Raw genomic sequence first — 21022 nt, 5'->3', positions numbered from 1 at the left:
GTGATTTTGTAACATGTACGTAACGTAACAGCATTTGGAACAACATGAGGTTGTGTAAATAATGACAGAATTGTCATTTTGGGGCCAAACTATTCCTTTAACGTCTCAGGACCAGAGATTCCAAGTTTTCCAGGGGTATTCATTGAAACAGAATTTAAAACCCTCTTCCTCTGATTATCTGCTCTCTGCTGTAGCCCTCTGCTGTGTCTCCCAGGAATGCCTGTGCTTTTAGTGATAAGACAGAGTAGCGGTAGCCCTTCCTGACCTGTACAGGAAGTGTTACTCTCTGTTCGGCCACTGGCTTGTCCTGGATTCATCCTCTCCTCCACTGGGAATATCATTGTACAGTTCAGGGTAGCCCTCAGATCATCCAGCTGTTGTCAACATTTACAATGCACTGCCAATCTCTGTGGGCTGCCAGCTGATTTCTCTGTTTTTATTCAGGATTCAAATGTTAATTTACCTTTGCTTTAGAGCAGTGGTTCTCACCTGGTTTTGCTTCAGGACAGATTTTACATTATAAATCAAGTGGAGACAGAGTACTACATTTTCTCACAAAATCTTATAAAAGAACACAAAAACATTATTAAAATAAAGCATTGATGTTTTTTTAACATTACCATTAATTGCATGAGCCCAACAATATGCTAAATTATTAACATAACTGTAGGCTGAATAGGAAAACATCATTTTTTTTTTTTATGTTGTCTATATAGAGTGCTTGGTTTTTACAAAACCATTTCTATGGGTTTATGCTCTCAGCAGCCAATAATTCAAGGCACAAAACACATTGTGATTGACACAAACCATGTGCATTTTCATTGCAATTGGACCTGTAGTTCATGTAATCTGGTTCACAATTAATTTTTTATAGTTAGTTGCATTTTATTATTTGCATTTTGCAGTTTTTTCCCTGCTATCCATGATACTATCAGAACTTGACCCACCAACTGACAAGCCTACTTGGTCTCATAGAATATCATTACTATACCTACATTTTCAACATGATCACACGGTAAGTCGGCATATTGTTTCCCGGAGTTATGGTACCCTACGGTCAGCCACATTAACTCACTGACAAGCACCATCTCCTATCAGCCATATTTAGCATCGGCTCCAGTGTGTTTAACTTCCCCTATGGTGTGACTAGAAGCATTTTGCATCAGCAGCGTGGAGACCCGGGTTAAGATCCTGCACTGAATCCAGAAAGTAATCATGTTCGCATAATCAGTAACAAACACGATTCAGAAGATGCATTTTTCACTCTGACATAACATTTTTACTCCACTGATGTTTAGGTTTAGGTTTGGGGGTTGGGTTTGGTTTGGTTTGGGGATTTAGACATGCCCATTCACACGACAACACTTACCGCTATGGCCACTGGGGAAGTGTTTTGCATTTCAGAAAGCACAGACTGATTTGATCTAAAGAAATGTCAACCTACTGTGTCCGATGTTACTGTGAGATCAGTCTGACATTTATGCAAAATATTTTTTATCGGCTCGTTGTTCATATCGCGGCAGTTGCTGGTGAAATATTTACTACAGCGATTGCTTTTTTATCTCACATATGCTTCTCTGACACTATCAGTTAGGTTTAGGGTGAAGGTTTAGGGTAGGGAGGTCAGTTTTGTTGATTTACAACTCAATAAAGCATTTAACTACTTGTCACCTAGATAATAAGAGTCCAACCATTTTTTTCTGTTTCCCCCTCTTAGAGGGCATTCCAATTACATTTATTCAGGCGGAAATCTGGGGTACCCTGATCCATGAACCTGAAATGTTGTAGGGGAGGTTGCAACCCATAATTGTTATTTTAGGCCATCTAGTTTTCAACTCAGAATCATTCAGTTCATTCAACTAGATCTTTACATTTTCTGAAGAAAGTGTGAGAGGTGCTTGCCCATACAAAACCCTGCTGCCACACTAGAGTGTTGTAGGTGGTTGTGAGGGTGTTATATGGTTGCTAAGGTGTTCTGGGTGGTTGCTAGGATGTTTAGGGTAGTTGTTAGTCCATTGTTATTTTGTTTCTATTTTGTTCTGGGTGGTTTTAGAGCATTCCAAGGTGGTTGTTGAGTGGTTGCTTACTGGCCCAAGTAAAAAAAAAGTCCAACCCCAAGTGTATATGACAAATGGAATTAGACAATTGGATAAAAGTAATAGTTTTTGTCCATTTTATTGACCCTAATCATAATTATGCCCAATAGTAATAGTGATGTTTGCTTTAGCAAGCACCACTAATGAATATAATGAGCCCTGGAAATGGATCACAGGAAACCTGATCTCCGACTCGCACTCACCAACATGTTCTACCAAAGGTCAGCTCACATGAAGTCCTGGGGTCAAGAGGGGTGAAAGGTCACCAGACTGCACATCCTTTCAGACAAAGATTGATCTCTAAACTCTTCCATTCCCAGACAAGCCACATGTATGTACGATCAGTGCCAACAGCCGAGAAGAGCCTGTCTGCAGGATTTAAACAAATAGATTTATGCCTATTCTAAAGAAAATGTGAACGTGTTCACCAGATATTGGTGGCCACCCTGGGCTCCAACAAGCCTGCACAGCCCCATTATATAGTCATTATTCAAACAACTCTGTAAGGTATAGTGAATATAATGCATTTTATTTTGAAATTACTTTGAATTACACATTGTAACATATTTTATTATCTGCGTGTTTGCTGTGTACCTCATTAATTGACATACAATCACAATAATGGTGACAACCAAAGACAACTTATTAAGTATAAGTTGAGCTCTGAATAATCACAAAATGACAAATAACTGCAAGTTACAGCAAATACAATAACAGCAGCATATATAAAATCTGCAAACATCAAAGCTATGAGCAGTACATATTCATTTGTTTAATTTATTCATTTCACATGGAGCAAAATGAGATAATAATGCAGATAATAAATAAAGAAAAATATTACTTTGTGGCTATTTGAGTCTTTGAGGCTTACTTTGTTTAAAGGATATCAGAAACAGTGTTTGTCAAAGCACAGAGCGTTTCACTTTTTCTCAAGAATAATCTGCGGAAGGAATTAAAACACTACAGATATATAGATGCAACAAACTCACAGAGGGAAAATACGAGCAATTAATCTACATTTACATTTATGCATTTGGCAGATGCTTTTATCCAAAGCGACTTACAGTGTAATTATTACAGGGACAATCCCCCTGGAGCAACCTGAAGTTAAGTGCCTTGCTCAAGGACACAATGGTGGTGGCCATGGGGTTAGAACCACTGACCATCTGATTAACAGCCCTGTGCTTTAGCCACTACGCCACCACCACTCCTACAAAATGTCTGCTAATTTCTACAATTTAAGAGGTATGTTTATTTATTTTTACATATGTTTATATTTGTATATGTACGTATTCTGGCCCATTTTATATATATTTTATATACATATATATATATATATATATATATATATATATATATATATATATATATATATATATATATATATATATATATATACACATAGTTATGTGAGCAATTGACATGAAATTTTAAGCATTGTCATCAGTGTCCTTCAAAAAAAAAAAGTGAAGTTGTGCTGGAAAATTAAATCAATGAGCCAGTGTGTTATGGTGTGGTGAGTTGCGGGCCGAGTTTGGTGGGCCAATCTGGGGCAGAAAGTCCAGGGCCACTTTTTAGTCCCAGTCTGCCCCTGCCTCTTTTCAACATGCCACATGATTTGTGGTTTCATTCATATAGCACAAATGGTGCTACAAAGTTTAAAGCTGATGTATGTAATTTCTGCACCACTAGCACAACCAAATTGAAATGCAAAAATAAACTTAAACAGAAAAAATAACTTTAACTTTAAAAACGTTTTTCTGAATATGCCCCTCGTCTGCCATAGGTCAAACAAAGAGATAGTCCCCTAACTCATGCCATTGGTTTAGAAATGTTGTTGGGGCGGGTTGAAGTGGGTCGCTCAAAACAAAGCAATTTTCGAAGCACCACAAAAAGACAGCGCTTATGCTACCGAGAAACTTAACCTATGGGTGTCTTACTTATAGTTGTCTCTGAAATATATACTTATACTTAAGATTTAATGCTTATGTTTGCTTTGATATTTTATTTTACTACCCAAACTGTTGATGCAAATGGTTTGATAAATGAAAGGAAAGGGTTTCAGTGGGTGCCACAGAGAGCGCTTGGAATTCATCAGCTGTGATCACTTATACAAGCTGCTCTGAAATATTGCTTTAGAAGTGGAAATATGTCTTCTGTACATGGCAGCAGAGAGTAGCTCCATACTGAGCAGGATATGAGAAAACTATTTTAGATCTCAACAATTTTGGCATTATCCACATTAGTGGTTTGTTTATAGAGTCCTAGCAAACGTTCTTTTCAGATGTGGTCATGTGTTTTTTGCCCTCCGCTGGGGACTGCAGTGTATTAAGTAAATAGGAAATGTCCATAAATAAGTTTGATGGGAAAGCCTCTTGCTAGTGTTATGAGGTTGGGATTTTTTCTATGTAATAGAAAGATTACATGAAATACCATTCGGATGTGGTAATTTGCCTACGATCAGTTTCCTGTTGATTATTATTTGTTTGTCTCTCTTCCTGTTTATCTTTGAAAGGAATAGTTCACCCCAAAATGAAATTCTCTTATCGTTTAATCACCCTTATGCCATCCCAGATGTGTATGACTTTCTTTCTTCTGCTAATCATAAAGATTTTTAGAGGAATATCAATGCTCTGTAGGTCCATTAAATGCAATATGGTAGGTTTGGGTGAGAAACAGATCAAAATATAAGTCCTTTTTTACTATGCATTCTTGTCCCTGCCCAGTAGGTGGTGATATACACAAAGAAAGCAAATTGCTAAACAGCAAAAGTTGAGATTTATAGTAAATATGTAGTTAAATATTGATCTCATTTTCACCCACAACTATCATATCACTTCAGAAGACATATGGATTACTTTTAGGCTAACTTTATTTAGAGTTTCATATTTTTGGTTACCATTCACTTGCATTGTATGAACCTAATAAGCTGACATTTTCTTCTAAAAATCATAATTTGTGTTTTGCTGAAGAAAGAAAGTCATACTCATGTAAGATGGCATGAGGGTGAGTAAATGAAGAGAGAATTTTCATTTTTGGGTGAACTACCCGTTTAATGTATTTTACTTTTAGTAGTACTCATGAAGTGAATGCTAAATAACACTTTTGTGTATCTTCTTTTTATCCTGTTCTGATGGCCTTTTGTAGTCCAAGAGCACTGTTATCTTTTATTACATTCGTGAACTTTCCTTTCCTGCAAGCAGCGATACCAGGGTCAAGCCAATTATCAACACCATGAGCAGCAAAAGAAGCTTTGAGGCATGTTTTTAGTTAGAGTCCGATGAACAGTGTATGAGAAGTTAGAAAAAGTAAACATTCAATAAAAAAAAACATTTATTTAAAAAAAAAAACTAAAAATAGCTAGTTCTTAGAATTTTTCTCCAGTATGTGGCACTGTTCTGAAACTGCTGAGGTACTATCTGAGCATGATGATTATCATGCAGGAAAGCTTTCAAGAGTCATAAGCCAAAATAGCAATTTTTCTATCTCCTGACCAGTAGGGGACAGTGCGCCAAAATGCTGCAGGTAACCTCAGGGCCTAATTGTGATGACACATATCAAGTTTCGTCCCAATCCCTCAAAGCATTGCGGAGATACAGCCTCAAGTTCAATTTTGCACGTTTTTCGTCTAATTAGTTGAAGCGTCATTCGAAAACGGTATGGTCTATCAAAATTCTGTGGATGTGTTTTTGTCCTGAGTGCCTCTAGATGATGCAGGCCAATTTTCATGCAAATCGGACAAACAATCTAGGAGGTGTTAGAAAAAGTAGGTTTTCAAAACATTTTAAAATTGCGGACAGGAAGTTTGCTCGATCATGACATAATTGGCATCATTGTTCCCGGCATGAACCACGCAATCTATCAAGATCAGTCTCATGACAGTAGGTGAAAGGAGGCAATAGCTATTAGCAGTTTTAGAAATAGCATTATAATTTTTGTTCCAAAAACGTTTTGTGTCCCTTCAGAGCACAGTGCCAAAGACACATACCGAGATTCGTATTGATACGGCAAGTAAAATTCAAAATGGCAAAAAAATGTCATGACATAAATGATGTCTTAGTGTGCAATTGAATCTTGAGCCAAGGAATCAGAAGAATTTCATTTCTAGGACTCATGGTTCAAAAGTTATTAACATAAACGTGAGTGCAAATTTGGGTAGTTGGTGGCACTAGAGGGTTTGAGGTAGAGATGCCAAATTTGCTGTGGTAACATATCAGACTGTCCTCTATCTGTGTGCAATTTCATAATTTTCCCGCAAGCAGTTGGAACACTAACGAAAACAATAGGGGACTAATAATAAATTAAGAAAATTCCTTCAAAGTGAGATTTATTACTGCACCTAGATCTTAAATTCTCTAGGTTTCATTTGTCTTAAGCACAAACTTACATAAAGTACCAAAAGACAAAAGTTGACATTGAAGTTAAAGGAATATTCTGGGTTCAAAACAAGTTAAGCTCAATTGACAGTATTTGTGGCATAATGTTGATTATCACCAAAAACTATTTTGCCCCTCCATTTCTTAAAAAAAAAAAAAAGCAAAGAACTAGGTTACAGTGAGGCACTTACAATGTAAGGGAATGGGGCCAATTTTGAGTGTTTCAACAGAAATGTCAATCTTATAATTTTATAAAAGCACTTACATTTATTCTTCTGTTAAAACTTGTTCTTTTAAACAGTGTGTATTTTGATGTTCAAAATATGGCCCCATTCACTCCCATTGTAAGTGCCTCACTGTAACCTCCATTTTTGCTGTTTTTAAAGAAAACAAGGGGCAAGTCAAAATACATTTTTGTGGTAATCAACATTATGCTTCTAATTCATTTGTAGTGAACCTGGAATATTCCTTTAACTTCATTGTCAACTTTCTATCTTTTCCTCAATTAGGGGATGTTTTTATTTTTTTCTTCCTTATCAGTCACTAAACAAACATATATACTGTATGCTTAAAAAGAGGAAAACCTGTTGATGGCAAAACATTCAAATTTGTTCAGAAATGTCCTGGGGGAAAATAAATAAATAAATAAAAATGAGAAGAATGGCCATTTGTTAAAATATTCTCAATGAATGAATGAATGTTACATTTATATAGCACTTTTCTGACACTACACTCAAAGTGCTTCACATAGTAAACAGGGGACTGTCCTCAACTACCACCAGTGTGCAACATCCACCTGGATGCCAAATGCATAAATGTAAATATAAATGTAAATGTAAATGTAAATGTAAATGATGCGACGGCAGCCAAAGTGCACCAGTACACTCACCACACACCAGCTATTTGTGCAGATGAGAGAGTAGAGAGATACAGCCAGTTAATGGAGGGGATTATTAGGAGGCCATGATTGAGAAGAGCCGTTGAAGGGAATTTGGCTGGGACTCCGGTGTTACACCCTTACGCTCTACAAGAAGTGCTCTAGGATTTTTATTGACCACAGAGAGTCAGGACCTCGGTTTAACATCTCATCCAAAAGACTGAACTCCTGGCTTACCACACTGATTTTATGTTCCCAGCAGAACATTCTGTGAAAATCACTAAATATTATACTTTACCAACTTTCAAGCCAGAATGTGTATGATTGATTTATTGTTAAAAATAAAGTGTGTAATTTTAACAATAATTAGTATCTATATTAGTATTAGTACTAGTATCTTAACAACACTAGTATCTCCAAACAGAATTTCAAAACGATGATTTTTTTCTAAACACATCCCATCTTCCATTGTTTAAACAAACAGATCCCAAATCAGGTCACTGGTTGTGTCTTTGTTGCTGTGTCTTGACTAAGGACACGATCATGTACAGAGTATCTCTTGCAGGACTTCCAGATCAGATGTTTATCAACTGCATCACACCAAAATAAAGAGGTTATGAGAGCATTGTGATGTGTGAGTTTTCACAGGTTTTCTTTTGTTTTGCTTTATTTAGTTTTTGAATTCGATTGTGTGGTAACACTTTACATTAATGTTGCCTTTATTCATGGTGTATTAAGGGGTTTACGGTTTAACAGGTTAATAAGTAATAAGCAATTTACAAATGCATAATAAATCATTATTATGCATTTTTAACAACATGAATAAAAAGGGCAAGTAAATATTCACAACATACATAATGACCATTAAAACATAATTAATTTTATTTACACAGGTTTCTAATGTCGGCAATTCCTTAATAAATGCCTCATATGTGTCCACTTTACATGAACATTTTCAGAGATTACCAATGTTGAATAATTGTTATTAAGCATTTATAACATGTGAGTTCAAATGGCTCACTGTTTGGCAAGTATTCCATGACAGTTACCCTTTTAATTCATGTTGTTATAATCGTATATGAGGGATTTATAATGCATTTGTAAATTAGTTATTGGTCATTAATGAAGACCGGTAACAAAGGGAACATTCATGTAAAGTATTACTGATTGTGTTTGTGAATAATACAAAGTAAATAATTTTTCTGTATAGATTTACAGTGAGCAATCCTTTGTCTTTTAGAGCTGTGAGAATTAATGTGTTGAGATCTGCTCGCTCAGTGCAAGCGAGAGAGAGAGAGAGAGAGAGAGAGAGAGAGAGAGAGAGAGAGAGACTTTGGGTTTGGTTTGGGTTCAGTTTTAAAATGTGAGTATACCAGTTGGGTTAGGTAATGCTTCAACTTAACTCATTTTATCTTTCTCAAACTTTACTGATGACCTGTACAATTTTACCTGTTCTTTTCACATTTAACTCATTTCCATTAACCGTTCTATTTTCTCTATGTTGGAAAGCTGACTGTGAAAGTTTCCATGGCATTCTTGCGTTTGACTCAAACCAGGACAGTCGCTCTCATACGTTATGCATACGCTTCAGTTTGAGGGTCTGCATCCCTGCTGCAGTGCATCATCACCGCATCATTGTCTCGCACAATCTACTGAAATACTGTTGTTTATACTGATGTATAAAGCCATCGAGGATTCCATTGTGTCACTATCCATGCTGGTCATACTGTTTTCCTCTCTGCAGGTCTATTTCATCTGCATCCATAAAAGTATTTTAATTTTCTTACTCGACTCTCATACTTTTCAAAACAAATTTGAAAAGCATTTAAGAGGTTTCACATGCTCGTTGAATGTGCATACAGTCTGCAATCTTAGAGCACTACACTCACTGGATAATTCCTGAATTTTGATCTGGATTTCAAAGATTAAACAGGCCAGTTTGAACCATATGGGGTGACCTTTTAGTCATGGGTCAGCTGGACCGCATATTTCAAGCTCTGTGTGACAGAGTTCAGAAGTGAAATATGACAGGAACGAGTTCACATCGCAGCCACTGAAAGGAACAACTGAGCGCTAGAGAGAGAGACGCTGCAAAAACAAAGAGACAGAACGACTAGAGACAGAGCTCGAGTTTATTTTTAGCCCTTCTTTCCACCTCTTCTGCCCACCTTTTCAGGATTGTTGTTGTTGAGAAATGTGGGTGCGCTGTCGGATGATGTCAAATGTTGTCAGTAGCGGTACAGCACGTCCACCTCAGGGCTTACTGGGAAATACCCAGTATCAGTTTGAGCTCTTTTAAAACTGTCCATATTTCGCTGCAAACTGAAATCTCACTAATAGTTTCCACTCAGGAAAGTCTGCACCTCATAAAGCCATATGAATACATTTACTGCAGTACATTTTTCCATGAAACTTGCTTTTATTTGACCAGTTTTATTAGAGCAACAAGTGAATTATACCTGTCTTCTTTTAACGTGTTTTCTTATTCTGGTGATGTGTCGACTTATTTTGCTGTAAATCAAGGTACCACACATTATTTGGTACACACTGTCATTTCCCTGAATTCCAGCCCTCGAGACATTTTGAGTTGCTCTTTCTAACTTAGAGGATCATATATTTATCTCTGTCGAAAAATCTTTCTTTAAATCTTAGGGATTTTAGAAACTTATGTCACCCAAGGAGTGGCATAATATTTCTATACTACTCTCTTGAAAACTCACGTTAAGACATTCAGCTCACTTTTTTTAATTTTGTCTGGCAGTTAAAGGAATATTCATTATAACTGCAGCTCTAGTAAAGGGATGAATAAGGGACTGAGGGACAAATTAAAAATTGTTTTCTGTGGTAATCGGCATAGAAGCACTATAAAAGTAAAGTCCATATGACTGATGCGCTATATAACAAATCTTCTGAAGTGTTAATGTTGTCAACGAGATTACTGGTGAAAAAGTTAGTTGTAGAAGGGTCTTTTGGTTTCATTAACAATAACAAAGACCACATGCATCATAACGATAATATAACGATTTTGATGAAAATATAATGAGAATAACAGATATTAACAATGCACTAATAATGATTTTTCTTTGTTCTTTCTTTTTTTTTTTTTTAAGAAAAATAAAAAAAGAATTTATTTAAATAATTCACTACTAGTTTGTCAAACACATCCTAAAGATGTGACATTAATCAGCTATATCTTCAACATAAATGTCATCCTACAATTTACGTATATCTGCAAAGACAATGAAGCTAATGAACAGGTGAACAAAACAAACTAGTCAAAATGCTTAACTTGCATTGTAAATATGCTGTTTCCATAAAAACTTGCTATACTGCTCCATGAGCTACTTATGCTTTTAATGAGCTCAGGTTTTCCAGACTGTTTCTCATGTTCTTTATGCTCATAAATCATGCGTTTGATACAAGTTTTTCGGTCTGAACAAATCATTAATTAAGTCATTATCTTCTCCTCGGTAGCTCTCAGAATTCATTCATACTGATCGTGTGCACAGTAACACAGTTACAATGGAAATCTATGGGACAAGGTGGTTTCTGAAGTTGTAATGTTTCTATGAGATAAACTGTAACATTTATATTAAATAAGTGAAAAAAGGTAAACAAACAATCAAACCAAAACATAAATAAAGGTAAAAAAATGGTAAAGACATTTAAACACATCTCATGTGAATATTTAAGGGAAGGTAATGGTTTAACAAGGATATTGTCACGATCCCCTGTTGTCTGCCCTGTGTCATCTGTCCCGGACTACACTTCCCATAATTCCCTGCCCTCATCACTGCCAGCTTGATTGTTTTCACCTGTGTATCATTATCCTTGTGTATTTAAACCCCATTGTTTTATCATTTGTTGTCAGTTGTTAAATGTAATGTATGTCCTTGACTGTGTTCCTGCCCGTGCCCTTCGTGGATGTTTCTCTTGTTTATATTTTGGTTTTCCCCTCGTGGATGTTTCATTTGTTCCCTGTGTTCATCTTTTGTTTTTCCATTAAAAACTGCATATAGATCCTCACTCCTCGTCTGGTTCATTACAGATATACAGGATATAAAGTCTATCAAATTCATATGTGTGCGAGGAAGTACTTTATATTTTATTTTATTTTATTGTGTTGTGTTGTATTTTATTTTACTTTAAAATTGAGCTGTTTCCAATATAAGTGTGTTTTTCTTGAAGAGCCCCTGGCCTCATCCATCTGTGTTTTTATTTTTTTCCGTGCTGTAATCTGATAAAATATGATGCTGATGTGCAGGGGGTCTCTGATGTATGTGAACTTCACATCTGAAACGGTTTCCACCAGCACCAGCAGCAGTAACTGAACTCTCAGCACCGCATCGTTTCGCTTTGAGCTGCCCACACGTACCTACACACCCAAAAACACTGGAAAGAGAGTGGAAACACTTCATATGTCGCTCTTCACAACTCATCCTTTGCAATTTTTTCTAAATGCATTGTGCATTATTGTTTACAAAGATGGAGAGCATTTGCCCTCATTTCCAGTATACCAGTAAGCCAATGACCAGCTTGTTTGAGCATCATTACCTCAATAAATTACTCAGCCACAGTTTAACTTGTAGCCAGAAACTGTTTTAGCCTGTTTAATTATTAACCCAGAAACAGTTCAATGTTACATTTAATCTTAAAATGAAATTTCTTATGTTATACATATGAAATTATTCTTTATAAATCTCACAAACATGTACAGTATATTGTCTCACAGAATTACAAAAGGGATCTACAACTGCTGAGTTATGATAAGGTAAATTTAGATTTGTGTTAAAGGGTGTGAATTAAAACCACTCCTGGATATTTAAAGACTCGGTTTTACAGCCAAGCAGACAAAGCCACAGGAGCATTTAATTGATAATTCACACACACACACACACACACACACACACACACACACACACACACACACACACACACACACACACACACACACACACAGTTGTGTTTCCATGTTTTATGGGGACTTTCCATAGACATAATGGTTTTTATACTGTACAAACTTTATATTCTATCCCCTAAACCTAACCCTACCCCTAAACCTAACCCTCACAGAAAACTTTCTGCATTTCTACATTTTCAAAAAACATAATTTAGTATGATTTATAAGCTGTTTTCCTCATGGGGACCGACAAAATGTCCCCACAAGGTCAAAAATTTCGGGTTTTACTATCCTTATGGGGACATTTGGTCCCCACAAAGTGATAAATACACGCTCACACACACACACACACACACACACACACACACACACACACACACACACACAAAAATAAATAACAAATGCGTATAACTTTCTGCCATGGAAGACAAAAAGAGATGTTCAAGCTGCTCTTTTCCACAAAATGAAAGCTAAAAATAAAACTAATAAATATATTACTAGCATACTACATCCGGTCTTCTGAAGCCTTAATAAAGATCTGCATTTGTGTAAAATGCACACCACAAATAAGTCATAAAATCACATCATGTGGCACCTTATGCAAGTGGCATGTTTCAGTCATGGTGAATGAACAGATTTCCCAACTCTAAGTTTAAACTTCACCACTTCTCCTCTGCAAAGCTTTTTTATTTTGCAAGGTTTGCTGGTTTCAGGGCTACTAAACAAAAACAAAAATGCAGACAAAGTTACACATGACAAAATCAGTGACTAAAAATTCCAAAATTCAAAGAACTAGGACCCCCTCCAAGATTCCCAGAATACTGCACCTCCCACAAGGCTTTTGTTCATTTTTAAACTCTTGACATGGGATTTTTAATTAGCAGCCATGGGCCAGTCTCATAATAGAGCCCAAAAGTAAACTGCCAGACACAATATGTTGTAGTTTTGTGTTTGCTTTAACTTGCTTTAGTCATGTACAGGTGAAACTCGAAAAATTAGAATATCGTGCAAAAGTTCATTAATTTCAGTAATTCAACTTAAAAGGTGAAACTAATATATTATATAGACTCATTAAGTAAGATATTTCAAGCCTTTATTTGATATAATTTTGATGATTATGGCTTACAGCTTATGAAAACCCCAAATTCAGAATCTCAGAAAATTAGAATATTACATGAAATCAATAAAAAAAGGATTTTAAATACAGAAATGTCGGCCCTCTGAAAAGTATAATCATGCATATGTACTCAGTACTTGGTTTGGGCCCCTTTTGCATTAATTACTGCCTCAATGCGCGTGGCATGGATGCTATCAGCCTGTGGCACTGCTGAGGTGTTATGGAAGACCAAGATGCTTCAATAGCGGCCTTCAGCTCTTCTGCATTGTTTGGTCTCATGTCTCTCATCTTTCTCTTAGCAATGCCCCATAGATTCTCTATGGGGTTCAGGTCAAGCGAGTTTGCTGGCCAATCAAGCACAGTAATACCATGGTCATTGAACCAGGTTTTGGTACTTTTGGCAGTGTGGGCAGGTGCCAAGTCCTGCTGGAAAATGAAGTCAGCATCTCCATAAAGCTTGTCTGCTGAAGGAAGCATGAAGTGCTCTAAAATGTCCCGGTAGACGGCTGCGTTGACTCTGGACTTAATAAAGCACAGTGGACCAACACCAGCCGATGACATGGCTCCCCAAACCAACACAGACTGTGGAAACTTCACACTGGACTTCAAGCATCTTGGATTGTGTGCCTCTCCATTCTTCCTCCAGACTCTGGGACCTTGGTTTCCAAATGAGATGCAAAATTTGCTCTCATCAGAAAAGAGGACTTTGGACCACTGAGCAACAGACCAGTTCTTTTTTTCTTTAGCCCAGGTAAGACGTTTGACATTTGAAGCCCATGTCCAGGACCCGCCTGTGTGTGGTGGCTCTTGATGCAGTAACTCCAGCCTCAGTCCACTCCTTGTGAAGCTCCCCACACATTTGAATGGCCTTTTCCTGACAATCCTCTCCAGGCTACGGTCATCCCTGCTGCTTGTGCACCTTTTTCTGCCACACTTTTCCCTTCCACTTAACTTTCTATTAATGTGCTTTGATACAGCACTTTGAGAACATCCAACTTCTTTTGCAATTACCTTTTGAGGCTTTCCCTCCTTGTGGAGGGTGTCAATGATGGTTTTCTGCACAACTGTCAGGTCAGCAGTCTTCCCCATGATTGTGAATTCAACTGAACCAGACTGAGAGACCATTTAAAGGCTCAGGAACCCTTTGCAGGTGTTTAGCTGATTAGAGTGTGACACTTTGAGCCTACAATACTGAACCTTTTCACAATATTCTAATTTTCTGAGATTCTGAATTTGGGGTTTTCATAAGCTGTAAGCCATAATCATCAAAATTATATCAAATAAAGGCTTGAAATATCTTACTTTGCTTGTAATGAGTCTATATAATATATTAGTTTCACCTTTTAAGTTGAATTACTGAAATTAATGATCTTTTGCACGATATTCTAATTTTTCGAGTTTCACCTGTATGTGTCAAATTATCTGAAGTATAACGCCGCTGCACACCACACCCTGAAATACTCCCTCCTAATAATCCCTATTCCCATCACACACACAGAAACACACACACACACGCACACACACACACACACACACACACACACACACACACTGCACTCTCTTCAAAACTGTCCTTTTTCAGTCCACACCTCTCTTTTCCTTGCTCTACATCTCTTTTCCTTTAGCTCCATCTATTTTTCCTCTGTGTTTTCAAAGCCTCTCCCTTTTGTAGCTTCCCATCTCAAATTCTTTCTCTCTCGGGACTGTAACACCTCTCTCTCCTTATCCAGCATTCTTCAAATTCCTGCAGAGTTCTTAAGTGACGGACCCTCCTGGCACACCGTGACCCAACATCTCTCCCACTCACTCCCTCTCACTCAATTACATTTTAGTTCAGTGTGCATTATTGGCATGGCAACAGCTAAATAAAATAAATAAAACAATGGTGCAAATGCAGTACACAAGTACTGTATAATAAAATAAAATAAAACACAATGAAATTCAAATGAAGTCTTCTGGTTCTCAGTAATGACCTTAGTAATCTTACAAGTGTCTACTCTAGAATTTCTGAGGTCTCAACAATGTCTCAAACTGTGCTCAAGCAGCACAATACTGAAGTCTGTAATCAATAGTCAGAGATGTCAATATGAACTCATATGATCAAATTATCTGTCCACATGAATTGTATAGCTCTATCCTCTATGTGTATTTGTATTTCTCACAAAGGATGTAGACCTCCTACAGTCTCCTGTGCTATAAAAGCAACTTCTGAGCAAAACAATTATCCTCTGTACTCTCCTACCTTCTCGTCTCCTCTTATCTCACCTTCTGTCTTTTCCTATCCTCTCATCTTATCTCATCTCATCTCATCTTGTCTCATCTCATCTCCTCTCCAATCATCTTTTCTCTTATTGTGTCCTCTTGTCATTTCTCCTCTTGTCTCCTCTTCTTTTTTCTCCTCTTGTCACATCTCCTCTCCTCTCATCTCTCCTTCAATCATCTCCTCTCCTCTTCAATAGTCTCCTCTACACTCATCTTGTCTTCTTTCCACTTCGCTCCGTTTCTCATGTCACGTCTCCAATCTTCTGCTCTCACATCGTCTCCTCTTGTCTTGTCTCCTGTATAATCGCCTCCTCTCTTGAGGTCTAATCTCCTGTTGTCTCATCTCTCATCTCCTCTCCAATGCTCTCCTCTCCTTTTTTTATCCTCTTGTCTCATCTCCTCTTGTGTCTTCTCTTCTTCAATTGTCTTCCCTCATTTCATCTCCTCTCAGTTTGTCTCCTCTCCTCTCCTATCGTCTCCTCCTCTCATTTCTTTTCATCTGGTCTCCTCACATCTTCTTGTCTCGTATCTTCTCCTCTCATCTCCTCTCCAGTGGTCTCCTCTCATCTTTTGTCCTCTCCTTTTCAATCACCTCCCCTCATCTCCTCTCAGTTTATCTCATCTGCTCTCCTGTTGTCTCCTCTAATTTCATCTCTTCTCCTCTTATCTCCTCTCTTATCATCTCCTATCATCTTCTCTCCTCTCATCTCTTCTCCTCTTGCCACATAGAAACAAATATATGTATAAATTGCACATAGGAATTATCATTATTAGGGTTTTGGCTGGTATATACTCGGGCAGTAAAGGGTAAGAGAGGTTGAATGTTGAACTGGATACTAACATTTCCACACAACAGACCCCGGGCCTGTGCATGACTCTCTTTTATTGTCTATCCAAATGCCACTGTGTGTGTGTGTGTGTGTGTGTGTGTGTGTGTGTGTGTGTGTGTGTGTGGGGCGGGTGTGGGTGTGGGGATGTTATTTTAGAGGAAGGTATTGTAGCTGAAATTGAAAGAGCACACTAAAGCCAGGGATGTAATTAAATCTGTTTGATTCATATGACCAATTTTCTAGCATGTTCAGTCATCATGTTTCAAAATAGAAAGATTTACAAAGAGAGAAAGCTGTTCTGTTCTCTGATCTCTCGATACAACTAATAACTGTAACAATTAAGTCTAAATTTGATTATTTCGAAAAAGTCAACATAAAATGGCATTCACAACTCATTTTACTTTCACAATCTACCATATTTATGAGTGAAAGGAGGCTATTCAATGAAAAGTACTGTATAGTGGCTAGAGGGAACCTCTTCACTGGCTAGAGGGGTCCATCTGCAGCAGGTTTGTGATGCGGCAGGCTGGTCCTCTCCGCACACATTCATCAGATTTTATAGTTTGGATGTTCATGCTTCTCCAAGCTCTTACGTCCTTGAGTCGACATCTGAAGCTCATGCCTGAACAAGTTTGTGATGTTCATTGACGTGTTACACACATATTCACAGCTGTTCACAATGCAGGATTGCTCCCAAAAGCGCTTAGCAAAGCGCTGCATCTCCTTCAGCTTTTTTCAGGGAACAAGGGTTACACATGAAACCCGAGACGTTTTGTGAACAGACTTAAATGTAGGTAATTATTCAGTGAAAATCTGAAACAGCTCTCAAATCTCATTTGCACATTGATATGTTCAAACTTTTCACAGGAAAATGTCAATGATGTCAAACGCTATTGGTTCTTGTATATCTTGTGACCACTGCTGGTAGTAATGCATAACATGTAATATGGATTATGTTATTTTATTAAAAAAAAAATCAAGCACTTGTAATTAGATTCAATTACATTTTACAATATGCATGGTGAGTTTACAGTTACTTTACATTAATCATGCAAAAGGAGTTAATTGTTTATAATTTTATTGATTGCCTTTTTTTTTCTTCATTCTAAATCAGTCTACCGGTGACATAAATTACTTTAGACAATGCATTATCATGACGAATAATTATGCAAGTTACTAAACACTGCTGATGTATAACTGTTATATACTATGTCTACTGTACATTGGGTCCAGTGACCTTCACTAATAATTATATAAAAATTATATAAAAATAGTTTAGATGTTCGTACTGAAATGCATTTGCCATCAAATATGCAATTAGGTCAGAGGTATTCCAAAAGTAATACAAAATAATCAGATTAGATTACCTAAAGAGATTAAGTTACTGATTACAATTTTAGTCATGCAATTTGTAATCAGTATTGCAATTGTGAAGTAATCAACCCAGCACAGCTTGTGAAAATAGTGACATGGCAAGTCAATGAGATTTGTGACGGAGGTAAACATTTTCAGTGAATAACAACTAATAATTTCAGTCTGTTTCTTACCCAGCGCTATCTCATGACTTTAGTGATCTTGTGATTTCGGAAATTACAATACTTTTGTGTTGCTTTTAGTCATTTTTGTAGCTCAACAGCCCCATTTACTCTTCACTTTTATTGTTTAAAAAGAACATTCTAAACTAAATATTTCTGCAAAATATCTTCTTTTTTACATTTTTAATGAAATGAGATGGAGTAAATGATGACAGATTTTTTATTTTCGGGTGAACTACCCCTTTAAACCACTAAAAGTTTATTTATTTTTTACATTTAGCAGAAGTGAAAATCTTGCATAAAAGCAAACCTCGATTTCTGTTAATAATATTATACATCTCCAGACTATTATAGATTTACATGTATCAAGATGCTCTTAATCTGAAAAAGGGAAATCACAGTCCTCGAAATGCTACAATCAGAATCTATCTCTTGTTCTTGTCTGATTTCTCCACTTTGCATTATAGGTATTCACGGCTGTGTGAGTTTAAAGCAATTGTATTTACCTGAAAATGGTTGTGTCTCTGTAGAAATGTGTGACTGGGAGGTTGACCACTTCCTGTGCATACTGAACAAAGCACACGTTCAGTCTGTGTCTTTTGCTTTTACTGGTATTTAAAGACAGAAACCCCCTGATTTTTATCCTTCTTTGGAACACCCTTGAAAATATTTCTAATTTGCATTCTTTTCTATTTAACGTAATACAAGGATTTCCGTTACAGATTCTGTTATCGGCATGAAAATGAGATGACATGTTAAACTGAAACATGTCAATTCATTTCAGAATTTCTAAGTATTAAGTTGGTTTGTCCTGCTTTTGCTTTAATGCCAACATGCACTCGAGCTGGCATACACTCCTTAAGTTTGTGCAAAAGCTAATGATCCATCCTGCATGATTTGAGGATGTTCCAAAGATCATCTTGAAAATGAAAGCAAGAAAATCTGATCTGAAGTAAGAAAGTTTTAATAGTGACCTAGAAATAATGGTAAATTATAAAAATGTCTTCTTCAGTTTGCATCGTGACTTTTGAATAGACTTTGAAAACTAAACATACTGAAAGATAAGTGCTTGTGTCATTGGATTTCACTGGCAGTTTAAGAGAGTTTACAGGTAGGTGTGTGTATCGTCTGTTCCCCTGCTGTGCTGCTTCAGTGTTAGATCGTGGTCTTGTTATTTTCGGTTTCTGGCGGATATGATTCAGACTGAAGGGCTGTGTAATTATAACACACACACACACACACACACACACACACACACACACACACACACACACACACACACACACACACACACACACACACACACACACACACACACACACACACACACACACACACACACACACACACACAACCACATGTTGGTGTGGCTATCCTCACGAGGACTCTTCATAGACATAGTTATTTTTATACTGTATGAACTGTAGATTCTATCCCTTAACCCTAAACATAACCCTCACATAAAAATTTCTGAATTTTTACATTTTCAAAAAACATAGTTTAGTATGATTTTTTAAGCGATTTTAATTTTGGGGACCTAGAAATTTCCTCATAAATCACAAGTATAGCATAATACCCTTGTAATTACCAGTTTGTAACCTACAAAAATGTCCTCGTAAACCACCCACGTGTGTGTGTAAGTGTGTGTGTGTGTGGGGGGTGGGTGGGGGTATCTGTTTCCTCTGCCCTAGAAATTGAAATAATTAAATAGCATGGAGATTTTATATTTGCTGGAAAAATCTACAATGTCAAACATGTGACTTTTGACGAAACGCATATACGGTATGCATGGAAGAGTGCCATTATTGATAAAACTGTGATTCAGTGCACATTCTATGTTTGTATCTTCTTTATAACATCCGTTGCACAGTGACTTCATCTGAAGTTTCATAAACATATTTCAAAGCTAAATATGACTGTGACTCAGAATAGAGCGAACTTAGCTATAGCTATATATAGAATATAGCTAACTTAGCTATATAGTTAGACTACCAACACTTAAAAAATGTCAAGCCAATAAAAGTGCAGTCACATTTGGCTACGTACGGCGAAATTCCACATTCTAAATACAGTCATCTCAATGGGAATCCACACAATTGTGATTTTGCACAATGAAATGTATTTACTAATGAAGGCAGTTGAGTAGAAAACTCAGAAAATCAATTTGAAATTGCAGCAATTATTGTTGCAGTAAAGATGTTGCATAATGATGAAAAAAATTTAACAGCATGTATAGCAATTTCGGGCTGCATACGAAAATGATTTCTAGGTAGACAGTTTAAAATGATGCCCACAAATGCAGTCTAGTTAGACAACACACTAGATTTTGAGACACAGCCGATGTGAGTCAGTGTCGAGAACTGAGTGTGCAGGCCTCACAAAGGAAATCAGAAACCCACCGGAGACTGCCACTGTTTGTCCTGGTTTCTGAGAAACGGGTCAGGTAGTGGTGTCAGAGCGTGTGTGCGGCGCGTGAATGCTGACTTGTTCAGTTTTACAGAGAAAGATAGAAAGAAAGGTAACTAAATGTTTTTATTTTGAAAGAGAGATATATGCATACGTACACTGTTTTGCCTCCATGCGCAGTTATGTTTTAATAAGAGAAACTGCAACAAAAACAATGCAACAAGAATGCATTAAAGGGATTGATCACCAAAAAATTAAAATTCCCTCATCTTTTACTTTTTATGTGTATTATTTTTCTGTAGAACACAAACAAAGTTTTTTAGAAGAATATTTCAGCTCTGTTGGTCTATTTAATGCATTTAAATGCCGGCGAGAACTTTGAAGCTTAAAATTACATAAAGGAAGCACAAAAGTAATCCAAATGACTCCAATGGTTTAATCTATGTCTTCAGAAGCGATATGATAGGTGTGGGTGAGAAACAGATCAATATTTCAGTCTTACATTACCATCAATCTCCACTTCCAAATTCTTCTTCTTTTGTTTTTTGTCGATTTGCATTATTTGCTTCATATTGCTTACATCGCTTCTGAAGATATGGATTTAACCTCTGGAGTCATATGGG

The 21022-nt window shown here is 36.9% G+C and overlaps 1 protein-coding gene across 2 annotated transcripts in view; it reads left to right on the top strand.

The window, feature by feature from the left end:
• The window catches only part of LOC127628941 (histone deacetylase 7-like), a 99442-nt gene that overhangs the window by 2773 nt on the left and 75647 nt on the right, over positions 1-21022 (top strand). The gene's annotated exons all lie outside the window — the stretch shown is intronic.

This window comes from Xyrauchen texanus, chromosome 35 (assembly GCF_025860055.1).
Source record: "Xyrauchen texanus isolate HMW12.3.18 chromosome 35, RBS_HiC_50CHRs, whole genome shotgun sequence".
NCBI lineage: Eukaryota > Metazoa > Chordata > Actinopteri > Cypriniformes > Catostomidae > Xyrauchen > Xyrauchen texanus.
The sequence above is the reverse complement of the archived record's forward strand: the minus strand, read 5'-3'. Positions and strand labels throughout refer to the sequence as shown.